The following is an 18,474-nucleotide window of genomic DNA, read 5'->3' on the forward strand; positions in this document are numbered from 1 at the left end:
AATACTCACGGGGCTGGCACTGTGGCATGGTGGACAAAGTTGCACCTGCAACAAAAGGTCTTAGTTGCAACCATGTCGTAGTTGCTCTATATCTAGTCCACCTCTCTGCAAATGATCTTGAAAAAGCAGTAAAAGACAGCCCAAGCATCCAGGCCTGGCATTTCATGTGGGAGACCCAGATGAAACTCCTGGCTCCTGGCTTCAGGCTGGCTCAATCCTAGCCACTACATCCATCTGAGGCATGAGCCACCAAATGGAAAATATCTCTCTCTCTCTCTCTCTCTCCTTTCTCTGCTACTATTTCAAATAAATGAATAAATTTTATTTAAAGTGATATTCTTTAGTATGGCACATGTTGTTTACATAACTAGTGAAGTTTGTTATTATTTACAAACATGACCATACAAGGTTGCTTGGGAGCTCTTCTTACCCTGGAAAGTCTGGGATTTGCTATATAGTTACCCTTTAGGGTCATGAGTCAGGGAGCTGCCACTGCACTGGAGGATTCCCCCAAATTCCCCAACAGGGAAGTCATTCCTCTAGGGCTATCCAGTTTCTTTAGAGAACAACTCTGTGGTTTAGGGATAGATGACAAGCTGCCAGGAGTTTCACTGCACAGACCAAATTCCACCTGTTCAGAAAGGAAACTTTCCATTACCTCCCTTGCTGTTAATATCACTTTTAAGCCACATATAAATTCTTATTTTCTTGTTGTTTCCAGATATTTACTCAAATTATAGAACAAAAATGAGACACACACACACACATCAGCTGAAGTGCTTAGTATCTTATACCTTCCAGAAATGTGTTCTCTCTGCTAGGAATTCACATTCCCAGACAGCTCATGATGGGTGCCTCCTCAGCATTTAAGTTTTAGCTCAAATATCACCTCCTCAGGAAGATGTTCCTATCTAAACTTGATGCCAACTGTAAGTTCTGTAAATATTTCCAAATGGATGTTTGTAGGATACCCCAACATTATTGCAAGGCAGTTAACATCCTACTCATTCGTCAATGCCCACCTAAATGTCTGATTTTCTGTCAAACTTTCCCTGAATGCCCAGCATCTATCACTGTTAATTATATCTTGCACATTCATTTCTTTATTGTCTTTACTCTTTTCCAGAATTCAAGTTCTAGGAGGGTACACATTTTGTCTGTCAAGTTCTGTGTAGTGTCACCAGACTTTAGCACAAACAGTAGGCATTTGATAAACATGAGTTAAGTAAATAGTCATTTGCTTTTGCATTCAACAGATACTAAAAATACATTAACTGCCAGGAAGTGTTCGTACAAAGTAGAATTTTATCCATTTATGAAAATTCCCGCCTCTATGCCACTTCCTGCTTCCACTGCCTATTTGGTTCCTTAAACCTTACATACACACAGGCTGCCCCTCTGCCTATATTGCCTTGTAGTTTATTCAAGAGAAACAAAGATGGCCTGACCCTGCACCCATGAGTAATTCCAATTCAGAGCACACCCTCATAGCTGGCCAGACAATGGATGAGTATTTCCTGGGCCCGGGTAAATATTCACCTATAGTAAAAATCATGATCGAGTAAATAATTAGAGAGGGGTCCAGGTGTCACTGGAGAGGGTAGTTCCTACTTACAAGAACACGTGGAGCCTGGCAAGGACACAGCCCTCCTCCTTGGCCTTGACTTAATCACAGCACACAGATCTGACCCAAGCCCCTCCTCCAGACATTTGCAGCTGGCTCAGATATGGGGAGGAGGGGGCTGCTAATCCCACATGCTGCCTTGTTTGAGACCTGGCAAGTAAGATGACCTGCCACAGACACACAGGAGCTTATGGGGAGACAATTTGGAAATTAAGCTCTCTAGACATACAACTGGTTTGTTAGTGTTGCTTTTCTTGGGATCTAAAATTGCTTCGAATACCTGGCGGTCACATGGAACAAAATATCATTTATGTTATTATCCCTTGCTCCAAAGGAGCTAACACAGGCCTTGTTCTTGTCAAGGAGCCCAAGCATTATCATTCAAAGGCTGTATTTACAAATGAAGCAGCATGGCCATAAAACTGATGACCTTGCTGCTTCTGGAATCTCATAAAAAGTTTCCAAGCTGCTCCTCCCCAGAGCAAATAAGGGTGTTGCAGTTGCTAGTCCCCTGGCAGCGTTCCAGCTGGGGCTATTACATTCCTGCCTCATAAACTTTCCTCTGAGGTTCCAAATACAGACTTGTCTGCTTGTCAAGGCAATTAACTCTAAAGGTGCTGCTGTGTTTGGAGCATGGCAACCCAGAGATCCCAGCAACACAGAGGAAAATGGAGAAAAAAGAGGCAACATTGGCTGAGAAGCTGTTACGCGCTAGACACTGCACAAAGGATTTTTCACCAATTTATTTTTTTTCATTCAGGCTTTGAAACATGTTCCCAAGCTGACCCTCCACTAAGCTTTAACCCATGGAGAGCAGAAGACACATACCAGCTAAATCTGGCGTTTGGGAGAAGAGGGGTCCTAATGGATATAGTTTCTTAAGAATTTTCATGTATTTTTCCTAGTGACCTCTGAAATAGACATGAGCAAGTGGTGACCACAAGGCCAATAAGAGGCAGTAGGATATGAGTATGGATAGGACTGCTAGGATCTACCGTTTTAAGAATGCAACTAGTCAGCTGGCATATGTCTCTTTTCCTTTTGTCGTCTTCACGCTTTAAACAGTACGTGAAGCTAAGCAGAGAATCACTTATCTTATGAACAAGAGGCTGAAGGACATAAAACAAGCAGTGTAGAGCCTAGGCCATGATTGGTTTCACAGCCTCAGTCTATCTGTGTCCTGGTTTCTTACTACCATGAAAACATGGAACACTTTCAAGTTGTGGTGGATGGACTCAAAGTTGACTCCCGCTATTGGTGCTCATGTCTTTATGTTTTCTTTTTTCATTTTATATATTTTTGATAATGTCTACACAGTTGATTAGGGTGGGAAGGCTCGAGGATTAAGGGAAAGTGGATAAGACACAATGCTTCCAAATTTTCTTTTTCTTCTTTTTGTATCCAGGGGGAAGGGGTAATAAGGGGGAGACCCACAACCAGCTTCCCAACTGCCTCAGTACTTGGGGCTGGGGAACAGCCACCCGATGTCATCCCAGGGTCCCTGATATGGAACATGTTCTGAGGGTTCTACTCAAGTGGTTTCAGTGTTCTGAAATGCTGTCAATCTCACCAATCGAAGGATGAGGAAATCCTTCCAAGGTCCACTGGCTCTCATAATCAAGCTTAGAGTCTCCATTTGACCGGGTATTTGCTGTCAAAACTTGCCTGGGGTAGCTGACCAATTTGTTCTGCCCTCCTTCCTCTGCTATGGTACCAAATGTCCTCTGCACACTCCAGTGGACTGCCATATCATCTATGTGCATCTGGGTGGGTATGCTGTGCGCTGAGACCACCGAGGAGCCCCAGTTCAAACACATGCACTCCACAGTCAGACCACAAAGCCTACGAGTCTTCCCATGGTTGGAGTTCTGAGTCCAGGGATTCCTTGAATATGGAACCAGTGACATATATCTTATAATGAGAAATGATAAAGGCAGTGACATTTCCCTCCTGTGATTATGTTAACATGTAGAGTTGCATTCGGCTAGTAGACTTATTCTAGTGACTCTCCTTACCAACTTAATAAAGTCAAAAGCCTTACTGGGGAATCCCATGTAGCAAAGACTTGCAAGTGGCCTCCAGCCTTAAGGAAGTCGCCCAGGAACTACTAGGACCTTTATAAGCTAAGAATGACATCCAAGCAGAAAGATGCCAGGACCCTTAGTCTAACAACTGCAAATAAACACATTGTTTCAACAACCGGAAGGAGTTCGGAGATGAATTCCTCCCCGTGCAAACTGCCAGATGAGAAGGCATCAGCCTAGCTTGTGAGACTTTTAACAGAGTCCTAAATAAGATAACCAGTGCAAGTCATTTTAAGCCACTAAGTGTGCAATTTTTTATGTATGAATCAATCACTAAAATACTCTATTATACCTCTTTGATCGACTTTCTGTTATGTTCAGTCATATGTAGTTGAACTGATATATTATTAGTAAAGATGCAGATATTACCTAAGATTACTTCCAGGGAGTACTGAAAAATGAGAGTGGAGTTCAAAGAAGACAGAAGAAAAGGGCTTGTTAAAAACAGAGGAGAAAGCTGAGGTCTTGAATTTTACTCCAAAAAGAACTAAGTATTTTCATTCAAAATGCTTTTACCTGCAGATTACTTGCCCTCTTCCAAAATATCATGGGTGATAAAGCAATAGGAAAAGAAACTTTGTCACATAACCCTTTAGGGTAAATCTTTGAGTTAGTAGGAGAATGGGCAATGTATGTCTCTAAAAAGTTGTTTGTTTTTCTGGCATCTCTTGAGTGCTCAGAAAGCAAAAATGCAGCCTGGTCTGTCTGTTTAATACCAACATCCACCCTTACAAATAGGGAGTGACTATTACTTTCACATGACAGAGAGGAAATGTGGCAAGTTAGGAGGGGACAAGGCTCAAAGCCAGTCAGTCTGGCTCCAAACTCAAGATATCTGAATATGATCCTATTAAATTGTAAAAAAAAAAAAAAAAAAAGAGAGAGAGAGAGAGAGAAGTGGCCAGCACTGTAGCATAGGGAATAAAGTTGCTGTCTTTGCCCCATACAAGCACCAGTTCAACTTCCAACTGCTCCTCTTTCTATCCAGCTTTTTGCTAATGTGTCTGAAAAAGTAGTGGAGGATGGCTGTCCTCATCAGTATAGTAGTGAGTATCCCTGCCTGTCACACAGGAGATCAGGATTCCATCTCCCCACAGGGAGGCAATTGCTTCTTTTGTGGCGAGTGCCATGGTGTATCAAGTTAATCTTTTATGGGTGCTGATTCAAGCCCTGGCTGCCCCAGTTTTAATCCAGTTCCTTGCTAATGGCCTAGGAAATAGTGGAAGAGGTCAAATCCTTGAGCCCAAGCACCCATGTGGGATACTTGGAAGAAGCTCCTAACTTCTGGCTTCAGATTAGCTCAACTCTGGCCATTGAAGTCATTTGGAGAATGAACCAACGAATAGAAGATACCTCTCTTCTTCCTTTCTCTCTCTTTTCTGTATTTCTGGATTGCAAGTTAAGAAATAAATAAACCATTTTAAAAAGGAGCAGAGAATGGCCCAAGTCCTTGGGCTCCCATACCCACATAGGAAACCAGAAAGGCACTCCTGGATGTTAGATTCTGTCTGGTCTAGCCATGCATGTTGCAGCCATTTTGGAGACTGAAATTTTCTTTCCCTGTGTCTCTTTTTCTCTGTGTGTAACTCTGCCATCCAAATAAATAAATAAACCTTTTAAAAAACCATAATCCTAACACCTGGGAACAACTACAAATAACTTTGTGATGTTATTTCCCAACAATGCAGAGATTAAGCTAAGTATACAAATGTGTGTCATGCAGCCTTTTTTTTTCTTCTTGGTTAACATGCATAAGCATTTTCTTACATTATACAAAGGTCTTTGTGATGCCTTTTTTTCCTATTACCTGAATGTGCCATAATTTACAAATTCTTTCCATTATTATCCAATATTTTGGGTTAATTTTCATTCAGGTTATTCTGAACAAAGTTGTACTAGGCGTGATTTTTCATCATTTTTTCCCTATATTTTCACCATATTGGGACAGAATACCCCAAGTAGCACAATTGGCATGATTCAATCAGAAAAGTTGCATAACCAGAAGCTTACTGACACTCCATGTCCTGCCGGCTCTGGTTTGCCAGGAGAAGGCTGTGGAGGCAAGGGGAGGAAGCTGCCACGCTTGAATAGGACTCACCAGGCCCATGAATATCCCTGAGGATTAGTTCAGTCAAAAGTGACAAGAGGGACTATTTACCTTTAGAAGACTGGATTCTGCTGTCATCTGGAATATAGTGCTTCTTGCAGGAGCTATAAAATTCAAGCCTAATATTTGGTGAACTTCCCTCATGTTTGTGTTTCATAAACTGTCTCACAGCCATAGCCTCAACCCTTTTTTTATGTTCCTAAATAAACACCAGCACCTGCACATTGCTTTCTGGTGTGAACAAACTCCAGCTATCACTCAGGGTCTTAATGGTACTCACCATGTTCTTCATTTTTTCCCAAATAGTCAAAGAACAGTCGCAAGCCCGCTCTCTAATGGTTGGGCACAAAAAAAATAGGCTATTATTTTTTAGGTAAAATACATAGCATTAAGAAAAAAAAATTCTGTTATGATAAGTGACCTGGAAAAACAGTTTCCATTCCATTTGTTTAGCTATGCTTTAAATCAGAACAATAGAACCAGATGCTAGAATGGAAATGGGCATTGGGAAATAATAAAGAAACTATCATCCGCTGACTTACTGCTGTGTCCTAGGCACTGGGCAAAATCGTCCACACAGATCATTTCTTGTATCTCAGCTTGGTCTTTTTTTTTTTTTAAAGATTTATTTTATTTTTATTGGAAAGGCGGATATACAGAGAGGAGAGACAGAGAGGAAGATCTTCCGTCTGATGATTCACTCCCCAAGTGAGCGCAACGGCCAATACTATGCCGATCCGAAGCCAGGAGCCTCTTCTGGGTCTCCCACGTGGGTGCAGGGTCCCAAAGCTTTGGGCCGTCCTCCACTGCTTTCCCAGGCCACAGGCAGGGAGCTGGAAGGGAAGCGGGGCCGCCAGGATAGAACCGGAGCCCTTATGGGATCCCGGGCGTGCAAGGCGAGGACCTTAACCACTGTGCGACCGCGCTGGGCCCTCAGCTTGGTCTTCAAAGTGATATTTTGTTTGGGAAAGAAACCAAAGGAGACTTTCCCTGTTGTTGTTGTTGTTGTCGTTTTAGTTTGTTTAAATGAACATGAGTTCTTCTCCCCTTTTTCCAGAATGAAAATAATTATGCCATGTGACAAGGACAACGGTACCAGTTTTTCTTCCATTGCAGCCTCTGTGGGTACTCAGAAATCTCTAAATCAGAGCTGTGCCTTTGGACTTGGCTTAGGATTCCATACTGAATAATATATTAAAACATTTTTCACTCAGCTCTTCCATAAATATCCACCAGGTTGGATCAGACACAGTACCAGGCTCACCAGTGAGACACTCCAGCAGTTGCACCACAGTGAAGAACTATGATACACAGAATGGGAAAAAAAAATCACAAAGAAAAAACCATCTGGCCTAGCCTGGTGTTGCCAGGAATGCCTTCCAAAGAAAATGACATCTAAACTGAAGCCTGAAACGTGAGTGAAAGAAGAATGTTCTGGGCAGCAGGAAATGTGGGACATAGGTGTGGAGAGTTTCCACAAGTTGAAAATCATAAACAGCATTCAAAATTAAGGTGCTAGACATTTGAGACTGGAGATGGAGACTAGGATGGACACAAAGGATGGTGAATAAGGTTTAAAGTTTTCCTGAGCTTATTATCCACAAATCCCCATCAGATATTGCCAACTGAAAGCATGAAAGGTCCTCCATGAATATATGCAAAGAGACATCAAGTATGGGGCCTGGATAGAATCAGCATGTAATAAATATCCATTGAATCTGAATTCAGCGCAGTGATGGAAATAGGTCCCATCTGCAATGGATATAAGAAAGGGGAACTCGCTGGTTCTGTCTGGAAAATGAGAGAGGTCTTCCAAAACAGGCAAGGCTGACCTAGGTCTTAGAGATGAATGATACGTTTTTCCTATGCAATCTCCTATTAGCACACACTGAGAGTCTTTGGAATCTATCCCATCCCTAAAGATATCACTGCCTTGAAAATAAATATATTCCTGTTTCTTTTAATTTTATATGATAGATCTTTTTAGTATAATGTGGGTCTGACTTTCCTAGCGTATATGGCAAAAACTACTCCTTTTCTCCAAGAAACTTCTTTCTTAGTAATAGGACATCTGTTTTATTCAAGACAGCAATACGTCTAATCCTGAGGCAAGGTGGCAGGGAGTGATGGAAGGACACCGTTGGATCAGTACTGCTCTGTTTGTTTGGCTATTTGTTAACATTTGCCAAATACTCACCTTTCTAGGATTTCTTGCAGCTAAATGTGACCATGAGACCTGATTCTAAATAATATTCTGGCCAATTAGGTACAAGAATAAGTCAGCTGGAAGAGGATTCTCAGATGCATTTGATCCTGAAGTGATGAAATCATATAATCATCATGGGCAAAAAAATCTGTCCATAACCTATGGCACCTTTCTGCTTTTGAATACTGCTGTAATATCTGGAGGTACAGCAACTGTCATGGACCCAATCAACAAAAGAATTAATAAACTGCTGAACAAAACAGAATGAAAAAAAAAAGTCTGACAACTTGACAGTACTGAGCTGCTATTCTAATTTTAGATTATTTCCCTCCAGATTTCCTGTTACATCAAATAATCAAGTATATTTATCATAAGGTACTATAATTCAGGTTCTTTGTTCCTTGTACCCAAATACATCCTAAAAAATACAGTGATCTCCTCTGACCTGTATTTTCACTTTCCTGGGGTTTTAGTTGCACATGAGCAACGATGATCCAGAAAGATTCAGCAGAAAAATGTGTATATAAAGAATTCATAAGTTTTCAATTATACATCACTCTAACCAGCATGATGAAATCAGGCACCATGCTGTCCAGGACTTGCTGTACATGCTACCTACCCATTAGTCACTTAGTAATTGCCCTGGTTACCAGTTTGACTATTTCATTATCATGATGCTTGTGTCCAACTAAGCCTTATATGATATCTTAATAACATTTCGTAATGCCTCATCTCATTTTATCTCATCAGATATTATCTTTCATCATCACAGTATGATAAATATTTTGAGAGATCACTTTCACACTTTTATCACATATTGTTATAATTGTTCTGTCTTATTATTAATTATAGCATCAATTTCTTATTGTGCTTAATTTATGCACTACATTGTATCATAGTACGTATGATAAAACTTGTAGGAAAAACTTGGTGTACTTAATATAATATATATGGTATTTCAGGCCAAGAAACCACTGGAGTTCTTAGAAACATATTGCTTATGAAAAATGTGGGACTATCCAAGTAGCCACATGAGGACTCAAGATAACATTCTCCAAATCCTAAAATATTTTCTTCCTTCAATCCTACCATCACAATGATGACTGGTTCCTTGCCGGAAGAAGGCATTTGCTCTTCTCATTCCATGCCTACAAATATCACCCATTTCTTAATTACCTTTTGATTTTGCCCAAGCCTTTGTTCATAGTGATCCCTCTGGAGGGCTTGGCTGGCTAGAAAAGTTGAGCTTGTCAAAAATCAGAGTCAGATTCTCCTTGGCAACTGACAAGGTAAGCTGTCACCAGCCCTGTCAACAATCATAGCAGAAAGAGGGCTATTTACTCATCTAAGACCTTCATGAGTCACAGTCTAAACATTCTGCAAACCCTCCTCTGGCAAGTCATACCCTGTCCCAGTCTCTGGGGAGAGTGCTTCCCACCCAGCACCACTTCAACACAACAGACTCTTGGCTTTTGACTGTTTAATCTTTGGGCTGCACAAGTGGTCATGTTATTAATGACTCTGAGTCATCATTCAGGGCATTCCATCTCTCAAGTGTTTGTATAAAGAGGAGGAGGATGGAGGCCTACTGTGTCCCAGACAAGAATTAGGTGGCTATGCCTCTGCCTTATGTACTGTAAACCCTTCCAAATACAATTTTATTTCTTTCATGACAAAGATTCAAATTCCTTCACCTATGACCAATGCCCTCTTTTAATACAGTCTTGTTTTTGTCGTGTCAAAATCAGGCCTCAAAGGACTGTGCCATACGCAGGTAGCTCTGTCCAAAGCTAACAATACAGGAGGTAGAAGAGAAGAAACATGATAATCTTTTTATTTTTAGAGTTTTTATCTGTTTTTTACATTTCCAATACAGTAACTATGACTATACCTTTAAAGAAATTCACTAACTTTGACAGATGGCAAAGTTCATGGAAAGCTTTTCTCATTACCAATGTTTTACAAGTGTGGACAAAACTTGGTCGTCACTTCTTAAAATCTTCGTTGATCTCATTAAGTGGTGCTCTGTTTGCAAGTCTTTGTAACACCTGTTACTTCTTCCATGAGAGTGCTTATCACACTAGCCATTGAGTCATTTCCCATGGAATTGCAAGTTCTCTAAAATCAGGGTAAACCGCAAGTGTCAAGAACATGATTCTGATATTTAGCAGGCAGCTCAAATTTTATATTATATATGAGGGAGAGAGGTAAAAAAAAAAAAAGGAACCACTTTTTCCAACCTTTAATAACCAGGCAAAACCCAAAACCTACCCCAGTTTCCTAGACTTCGTCTAAACTTGTAAGAGAACATGGGGAATGATCAGAGGGATGCTTCTGATTCTCTATCAGCCTGTGGCCATGACAATACAAACAGCTTCACAACATGAATCAAATCATCTACTTTTCTGTTCAATAAAAGGGAATCTAATCTTCCTACTTACCTCACTGTAGCTATTAGAACAGAGCCTTTAATGCTTTGTATAATAATGCATAAGTTTGACTTAGAATGAAGTATTGGGGAGAACATTGAAAAATACAGACCCTTCCAGAATCCTGAACTGAATGCTAAAAGACATGGGAAAGGGCTGACACTGTGACACAGAGATTTATGTCAACGTTTGGCAAAGCTGGCATCCCTCATTAGAGTGATGTTTTGAGTTCCAGCTGCACTGCTTCCAATCCAGCTCCAAGTGATGTGCCTGCGAATGTAGTAGATGACAGCTCACGTAATTGGGTTCCTTGCTACCCACGTGGGAGACCTGAATGGCCTCACCCAGCCATTGCAGCCATTTGAAGAATAATCCAGTGGATGAATGACTTCTCCATCTCTCTGTATGTCACTTTGTCTTTTAAACAACTACGTATTTTTTAAGGTTAAAGGACATTGGTAGACAGTGGGCAAGAACATTACACAATGAAAAAAGAAAGTGTTGTCTTATTTTTTGTCCTGCAATGTCATTATCAGAAGGGGGGGTCACTTGTAAGGGAACCTGCAAGATACAACTTAGAGGTCCTCTAGCCTACTTCCAAAAAGTATGTTCCCCGACTAAAATCCTAATACAGGTGTGGGAAGCCCTCTGCAAGTGCAGATAACCAATGTCAACAGAAGTGGAAGCATACCAGTTACATTAAGAACCCCCAAGTCAGGGGAAAAGCAGCAGTCTGCAAGCTTACCTGTTACCAGATAGATCACAAGAGCCTTCTAGTACTCGACTAGAGGAAAGAAAGGCATATGAATGTAGCGAGATTAGAAGTCCAAGTGACGTGTGACTGGTCCTGCTCTCCTGTCTTCTGACTATTTGACCAACACTTGATCATTACACATTCCTAAGTCCCATTTTCTTCATTTGTAAAAATAGAAAAAATAGTTTCAAATAGCATTGGCTTGCTATAGGGATTAAATAAGATTGCATGCTCATAGTTTTTGGCCCATAGAAAAGTCTTCAATCTACCCAACTGCCATTTTTCACAAGCAAGGCAAGGACTGAAAACTCAAGTCAGTTTTCCTTCCTGTGCAATGTAACTCCCACTTGAACGTTTGCCACCAGGGAAATTCCAGGTTTTATCTGGATTTCCTCCAAGTCCGACACACTACCTAACTTTAAACCACCTGGTTCTTTCACATACAAAATACCCTCTGATTCAAACTTGAATCTTAGCCTTATCTGGTCCAGTCCAGCTTTTCATGTTTTATGTATAATTCCCATCCCTCCTGACCTTACTTTTGTATTTAGACTTTGTACCTAGAGTTTTTAAACTCTTTGGAGTATGGGTCCAAGTAGCCCTCATGGATCTCTAGATTCATCTGCTGACTTTCCGAACTTCTTCCTTGTCTGCTCCTCAAGTCTCCCAGATGGCGTCTTAGCCAAATAAACAAAACAGCAGCTGGTACAGGAATGATACCCAGGAAAACTATATGGAGTCTAATAACCTCAGGTTAGTGCTAGTCCATCTCAATTTGTCACTGGAATGAGACTGAGATGCTACGTTCAATAAAGGATAAACCTCAGGAGAAGTGATCATCTACCTCAGACCCAGGTAAATCGTTCACTGACAGACAAGTGCAGATGTGGAAGTGAACCAGCAAAACCATACAATCTGATCTGAAAATCATTTTATGCCTAAAATTCAGGCTCTCTGAAGATATGGAGTACCATATGCAGGACATTTTCTCATGTTATCCACACAACACACCATAACTTTATCATTATATTTTTCAGAGTAGCTGTGAACCTTGGATCAAATTAGTAACTTACCCAAACAATTACACATGAAGTGGCCAAGCCCATATCTGCCTCCAAGTCCAAGGTCTCAGTACTGTCACTCCCTAGCTCTAACCACAAAAATGTAAATCTCACCTTTGAATGGGCACAGTAACCATGGTGACCCACTCCATTCCTTTCTACTGGAGGCTGTTAGGTTAAAATCCTGGCCAACCAGAATACAAATAGGCTACTTTCCTCTTAAAAATCTTTCCCTACATATGCACCCTTCTGCCTAAAAAGTCCAGTATAGCACAATCATTAAATCTATCTTCTGAGCCAAAAAAAGTTCAAGGTTCAAATACTGGCTCCACTCTAAAAGTTGTATGACCCTGACCAAGCTGTTCAGATTTTTGTTTGTCCTTATGTTTCTCAACAGGAGCAGTAGAAGTGTCATAATATGTTATAAAAATCAGCAGTGTTCATGTGAGGGTTGATGCATCTTATGGGTTAGGGTCAAGGTTAGATTTTTATTACTGACATTGCAACTCAATTGCATAAAATTTCACAAGATGTTTTTCAATCTCATTAGGCAGATAAATGAATTGTGCCAGAGAATTAATATCTTGCCCACTGTCACACTGTTCCTGACACACAAGGCCAAGATTAGCAGGAAATGGCCCCCCAATTGCTCATCTATGGCCTGCTCTGCTCCTGCTCACTGAACCAAGAGTCAAAAGAAGGAATTAAGCTGTTAATGTAAAGAGTAATCTCATCTCCCCAGAGTTTGCCCTGTGACATGAACCACAGAGGCATGCCTGCAAACATTCATTTATTTATAAACCTATAGCATTAGCCTCGTCACTTAAAAGCCTTTTGGAAATGCGCTGGTTAAAAGCAGTTCAGTTTCTGTCAGAGCAACAAGTTCACACTGACATCTTTTCTCCATATGTCTTTGAAAACCTGTTCTGAGTCCCCTAATCCCCAGCCAAGGAACTTTCCCTTGCACTCCATTCTTCTAAGGTTTCCACCATTGGGTGTGGATATTCTCTGAAAGCCGTCGCTTTTGAAAAATTCCGGTGCTTTAAATCATGCCAAAAAATCAGAGGAAAAATGAATACTGCCAAAAGTTTCAACATTTACATAAACTCTTAATCAGCCCTCCAGGTCATTGCAGTATGACATATCAGCTACACTGCTGTGCAGGCCAATGAGCAGGGTCTCCGAGTCTGCTGCTTTGACGTCAGGAACTCATAGGGGCCTTGGTAAATTGTGCTGAGTGTTACTCGAGCCTGAACAGGTTTCAGCTTCTCTGCTTCTAAAAGGTCAATCTTGGGGTTGCATGCAGGTTCATTCATTCACTTAGTAAATATTTATTGGTTCCTTATAAGAGAGACCATGCTAGTGCTGGAAATGTAATAAGTCAAGGACACATGACCCCCCAATTCATGGAACTGGTAGTCGAAATGTGTGACAGACAGTAGTCAAAATAACCGTGTCATGAGAGTGTATAACCAGTACATGAACTTGGCTGTTTCTAACAGGCTTAGCGAACCAACCTCCTCCACCCCACCAACCCAGGAAATAACATTTTCTCATGCTCTGTAACGTTGGAGGTGAAAATGTTAAGAATGCATACGTGCAGGGCAGTAGAGAAGCAGTGGAGAAAGAGCAGGGAACATGAAGGCAGAAGACAAAGCCAGTGAGCTAAGTACATCTTTATTTCTGAGCAATGGGAAACCGCTGAGGGGTTGGAGCCACAGTGTCTAAGGGCATCATCATCCTAGTTATTATAAGAGATTCTCCTTTGTATTATGGGTCTTTCTCTTTAATCTCTCACCAACTGTCATAATAGCTAGCATTTCTCCAGCACGGTGTCTTTTATGCTATTTATATATATTATCTCAATCAATCCTAAGCCTCACCCTATAAAGAATGTACTATCATTATGCCCATTTCACAGATGAGAAAGGTGAGCCTCAAAGAGGGCAAATAATTTGCCCAAGACCACACAGATAGGACAAAACTGGAATGCAGTGCTCTCTGATCCCAAGGTCCAGGTTTTAAACCACCACTCAATATTGCAGGCTTTCTGTAGGCAGAAACTGAGTCCTCCTGATGCTGCTTGGTTTGCTAATGTCTGGCAATGATCATTACAGGTTTTATGGAGCTGACATGCTTGCTTCTCCAAGCCTGCTGTACCCTACTCCACACCTAATCATAGCTGATACTTCATTAGCAGTTACTGCATGACAGATTCGGTTCCCACACTTCGTGCCTGTTTGTTGATTTCAATCCTTACTACAGCCCATGCAGTAGGTACCATTATTTTCATCCTCTCTATTTTAAAGATGAGAAAATTAAGATACTATAAGGTAGATAACTTCACCAGACAACATGAATAAGTAGCACAGCAATGATTCTAATCCAGCCAGGCTTCACCCAGAACTTAAACTTTTAGCGACTAGAGACTGTTATTCCTCTTGCAATCCAACTACATGAACTTCCCTTACATTTCTTAGAAATGTGCATTGTGCCTCAGCTCCAGCCTTTCCAATGCCAACCTCTCCTCTAATTCCCCCCTCGCCTCCTTGCCTCACTCTCCAGGACTCTTGTTCAGTATCAGCTACCTCTCCCATGTGTGCCCCCCTTATCCATTGCTACCCTTCCTAGCAACCAATCCACACATCAAGAATCTCAACTGCCCCTTTCCACAGTTAACCTGAAGCTACAGAGGACAGGACCCACGCTAGCCAGATATTGCCACATTCACCACAACACCAGGAACTTGGCAGGGGCTCAATTTTTATTATGAAATGGCTGCATATAAATAAATAAATGCATAAATCAATCAGTATATAAATACTGAACAATTTTTTTTCTTGCATCCCAATAAGCGCACCCAGCTGGCCTCAGTCTGTGTTAATGGAATGAACAGCTGAATTGATAGTCTAGAATTGAATTTTTCCTTGTGATTCCTTTCTTTGTTTTAAAAGGCTAAATATCAGGATTAAGAATGAGGCAGTTAATTTACAGGAACTTGAAAAAAAAAAGTGACTATCTAGGTTATTCTTTCAGTTTCAACTTGGAAATCTCAGGTTATCCTATAACCTTATACATTTGGACAGTCTGTGCCTTGGCCTACTGCACTCAGCCTCCACCTGTCTTTGCTGGAGCTCATGAGCTGTGGCAACAGGCCCAGAGGCTCTGCTAAAAGCAAAGCAAACTCCGAAATGAAGCACAGCAGGAACGGAAGCTGGCACGAGCTGTGATTGTTCCTGAGCCGCAGGGACATTGGCTGTTCTGGGCACTTCAGGAAGTACTTGCTCCAAGGGGCCCTTCCAGCTATTGTTTTTGGGACAGAGCATGTGGGGCTGGCACCAGGACAGGCTGTCCTCTCCAGGTCAAGCATCTGTCCCAGGGCCTTGGGGGACAGGAAGGTGAAGGGAAAGAGTCTCAGGCTCAGTTTTCTCTGTTCTTCAGCCATCCTTGTTCAGAGCTGCTGCTTCTAGGTTTATTTCTGTCTCCTCTGCTCATGCACCACACTAGTAAATGATAAGCCAGGAGCTGCCAGGGATTTCCTGGTTGGGCCGGCAAGAATCCCTCATTGCCATGAAAGGAGCAAGGCTCTGAAGTTCAAGACCTTGGACTTGAATACTGACTTTGCTTCCCTGCATGCCCTTGGGTACTTCTGAGTCTGCTCTTCCTCTTCCTCTTCCACTAAAAAAGAAGTGATAACCAGCTTGAGAGGTTATGAGGATGAGATAAGCTAAGATTGATGAACTGTCAGGAACACAATGGCAGTGAGAAAATGCTGGCTTCCTCCCTTCCCCCGGCCAACTGAACAAGGGAGCCTGGAGGATGGGGAGGTGCTTGGGCAGCAGATGTCACAGGTTCCTCCCAATGCCAGGCTGCACCGTCTGGACACTAAGCCCAGACCCACCCCCACCTCACCCCACCCCAAGCTTGAATTCTCCTGACAACTGCCTGGCTTCTATGCATGTCCTTGCCCATGACTCCTGATTGAAAGAAGAAAAGCCTCTAGTTGTATCTTCTGGCCTTGCCTAGCAAGAAAAAAGAAAATAGCACAAATGTTGTTCTACATGCCTTAAGGCATCCATTCACAAAGAAAGTCCAGGGCTCCCAGATTTGTACTCCAAATAACTACTGGATGGTGAATCAACCTCCTCCTGACTCATGAATGCTGGTAACCCTGGTATTCTCTCTCCACCTGACCGTAGCTCTGCCATCCTCCTATCTTGTGACCAAGGTCACCATCACTGCCACTGAAGCACACAACTGGCCATGCCATGGAGGGAAAAGAGTTCCTGAGAACTCAGTTCTTGCAACCTGACTCTTAGAAACAATGGGAATTTATGAGCACAATATGCCAGGCACACACCATGTGCCAAACTTGCATGGTAACTCATTTAATCCTCAGGAATACATTTCAAGGTGCCGCTCCAATCCCCTTTTACAAAAGCAGAAACTGAGTCTCAGGTCATGGCCATGCAACTGATGACTTGCAGGTGGAATTTGAACCCAGTACTACAGTGGCTGAATGAAGTGATCTGCACTTCATCATGGTACCGATTCCAAAGTCAAAAGAAACTGACAGTCTAGACTAGTTGCAGGTGCTGCAAACTAGAAAATCCCAGGCAAATGCACCTAGAAAACCTGAAACTAAGTGTGAAGATCTGGGTGATCTTCAAAGGGAAAAGAATTCAGAAGAGTGATGTAGCCAACATTCTGCGAATGTGTTTGCTTGTCCCTCCCAACCTCAGGAGCCTTGTCTAGAAAAGGAAAAGATAAAATTAATTTGGCTTCAGCTAAGATTCCTTCCAACGCTGGCATTCCAGGATTCTGTGGAACATCATTCACTTATCAGGCATTTGCTCAGTGCCAGATCCTGTGCTGGGGATGTGATTTCATCACAGCCAACACTGATGAAGTCCTGGCTACTTGCCAAACTTTGCTGCAAGACCTCTTTCCTCTTTGTTACCTCGCTGAATCCTCAGAAGAGTGCTAAGGGTGGACATATACTGTACCTTCACTTCTAGGAACAGAACAGCGATCCAAGTTCACCCAATCAATTGGTGATGTCATTGGGATGTGGACCCAGATTGATCTGTAATGCATGCTTTTAATCATTCTACCACTTACACTGTCTTCTTGACATCTGGTAAGAACAGATGCCAGGAACAGGCACTGTAGGTTTTCGCTTGCCCCACTGACTGTCCACCTGCAGTTGTGACCTTTTCATTCTAATCATTAATCACAGAGTCACTTAAACGGGTCATGGAGTCACAGCCCCTGATGGCTATAACAGCCACTCCCCACAGCCCTTCTTGTTGGATTCAAGGCACCACTGGAGCCAAGTTATATGTTTGGAAATTAATTGAGCCAGTTTGGAAGGGATACTTTTTGTTTAGTTACTTATAGCTCTCCATGGTTAACCTGATGGCCTGGCAGCTCCAAGTATTTTCTCTGAGTAGAAGAGCCGACTCTAAAGCGCTCAGGGTGAACAGGTTGAGAAACTTGAGAACCACCCAGACATCAGGGAAAATTCCATGAGCAGTTGCCTGTGGTGAAACACAACACGGCCCTGTGTTTTCTCTCCCCACCCTCATCACGCCAAAGAAAGTCAACCAAGACAACTCCAGGAAGCAACACAGGCTGAAGGAGCTGACTTTTCCATGAAGGACTAGGAAAGGGGCCAGGAGGTCCAGGGGCTCTGAGCTCTGGGCTTAGGTCACAGAAGTCAGTGACCAGCACACCCGTGCAGAACCCACTAAGCCTGGATGCTGAACTGCCCTACCTGACTGCAACAGGATCAGAGATGGAAATCTTGCCAGTCAGAAGGAATGTATCCAGGAAGACTGGGTCAGAGAAAATCACTGAGGCACAATTCTTCGAGGAACCATTCAGAAGAAAGAACAGTGTGAATCACCTGAAATTTTCAGCAAAAATGCCTGTGTGTGAGGTCACAGTGGAAGCAAGCTCACCACGTGGCACTGCAATTAATTCCCTGAAGCTTCCACTCTTCAGACTCCTCATTCCATCAAATGAGATTCTTTTAAAAAATCCTAATTTCAGGAACATAATCACAAATGTGTATGTTATGAATTCCATGTCTTGCATACAGAATTCACCTTAACTCTTTCCTTGTCTTCTTGGCTGTAACAAGCACCAAGTTTCTGCTCGACTGTAGAGTAATGGGACTGCTTGTCACTATATGCATGTCTTCAACC

At 42.1% G+C, this 18,474-nt stretch overlaps 1 long non-coding RNA gene across 1 annotated transcript; it reads right to left on the reverse strand.

Annotated features, from left to right (window-relative positions):
• Positions 1 to 8,174: 8,174 nt before the first annotated feature.
• LOC121156517 lies at positions 8,175 to 10,015 on the reverse strand. The gene is made up of 3 exons (XR_005883872.1): positions 9,974 to 10,015; positions 9,198 to 9,327; positions 8,175 to 8,233 (listed from the first exon to the last, which is right to left on the reverse strand). It is a non-coding gene; the product is annotated as an uncharacterized LOC121156517 (long non-coding RNA).
• Between the last annotated feature and the right edge of the window lie 8,459 nt (positions 10,016 to 18,474).

The sequence above is a fragment of the Ochotona curzoniae genome, unplaced genomic scaffold (assembly GCF_017591425.1).
Source record: "Ochotona curzoniae isolate NIBS_2020 unplaced genomic scaffold, NIBS_Ocur_1.0 contig_3432, whole genome shotgun sequence".
In the NCBI taxonomy this organism is placed as follows: Eukaryota; Metazoa; Chordata; class Mammalia; order Lagomorpha; family Ochotonidae; genus Ochotona; species Ochotona curzoniae.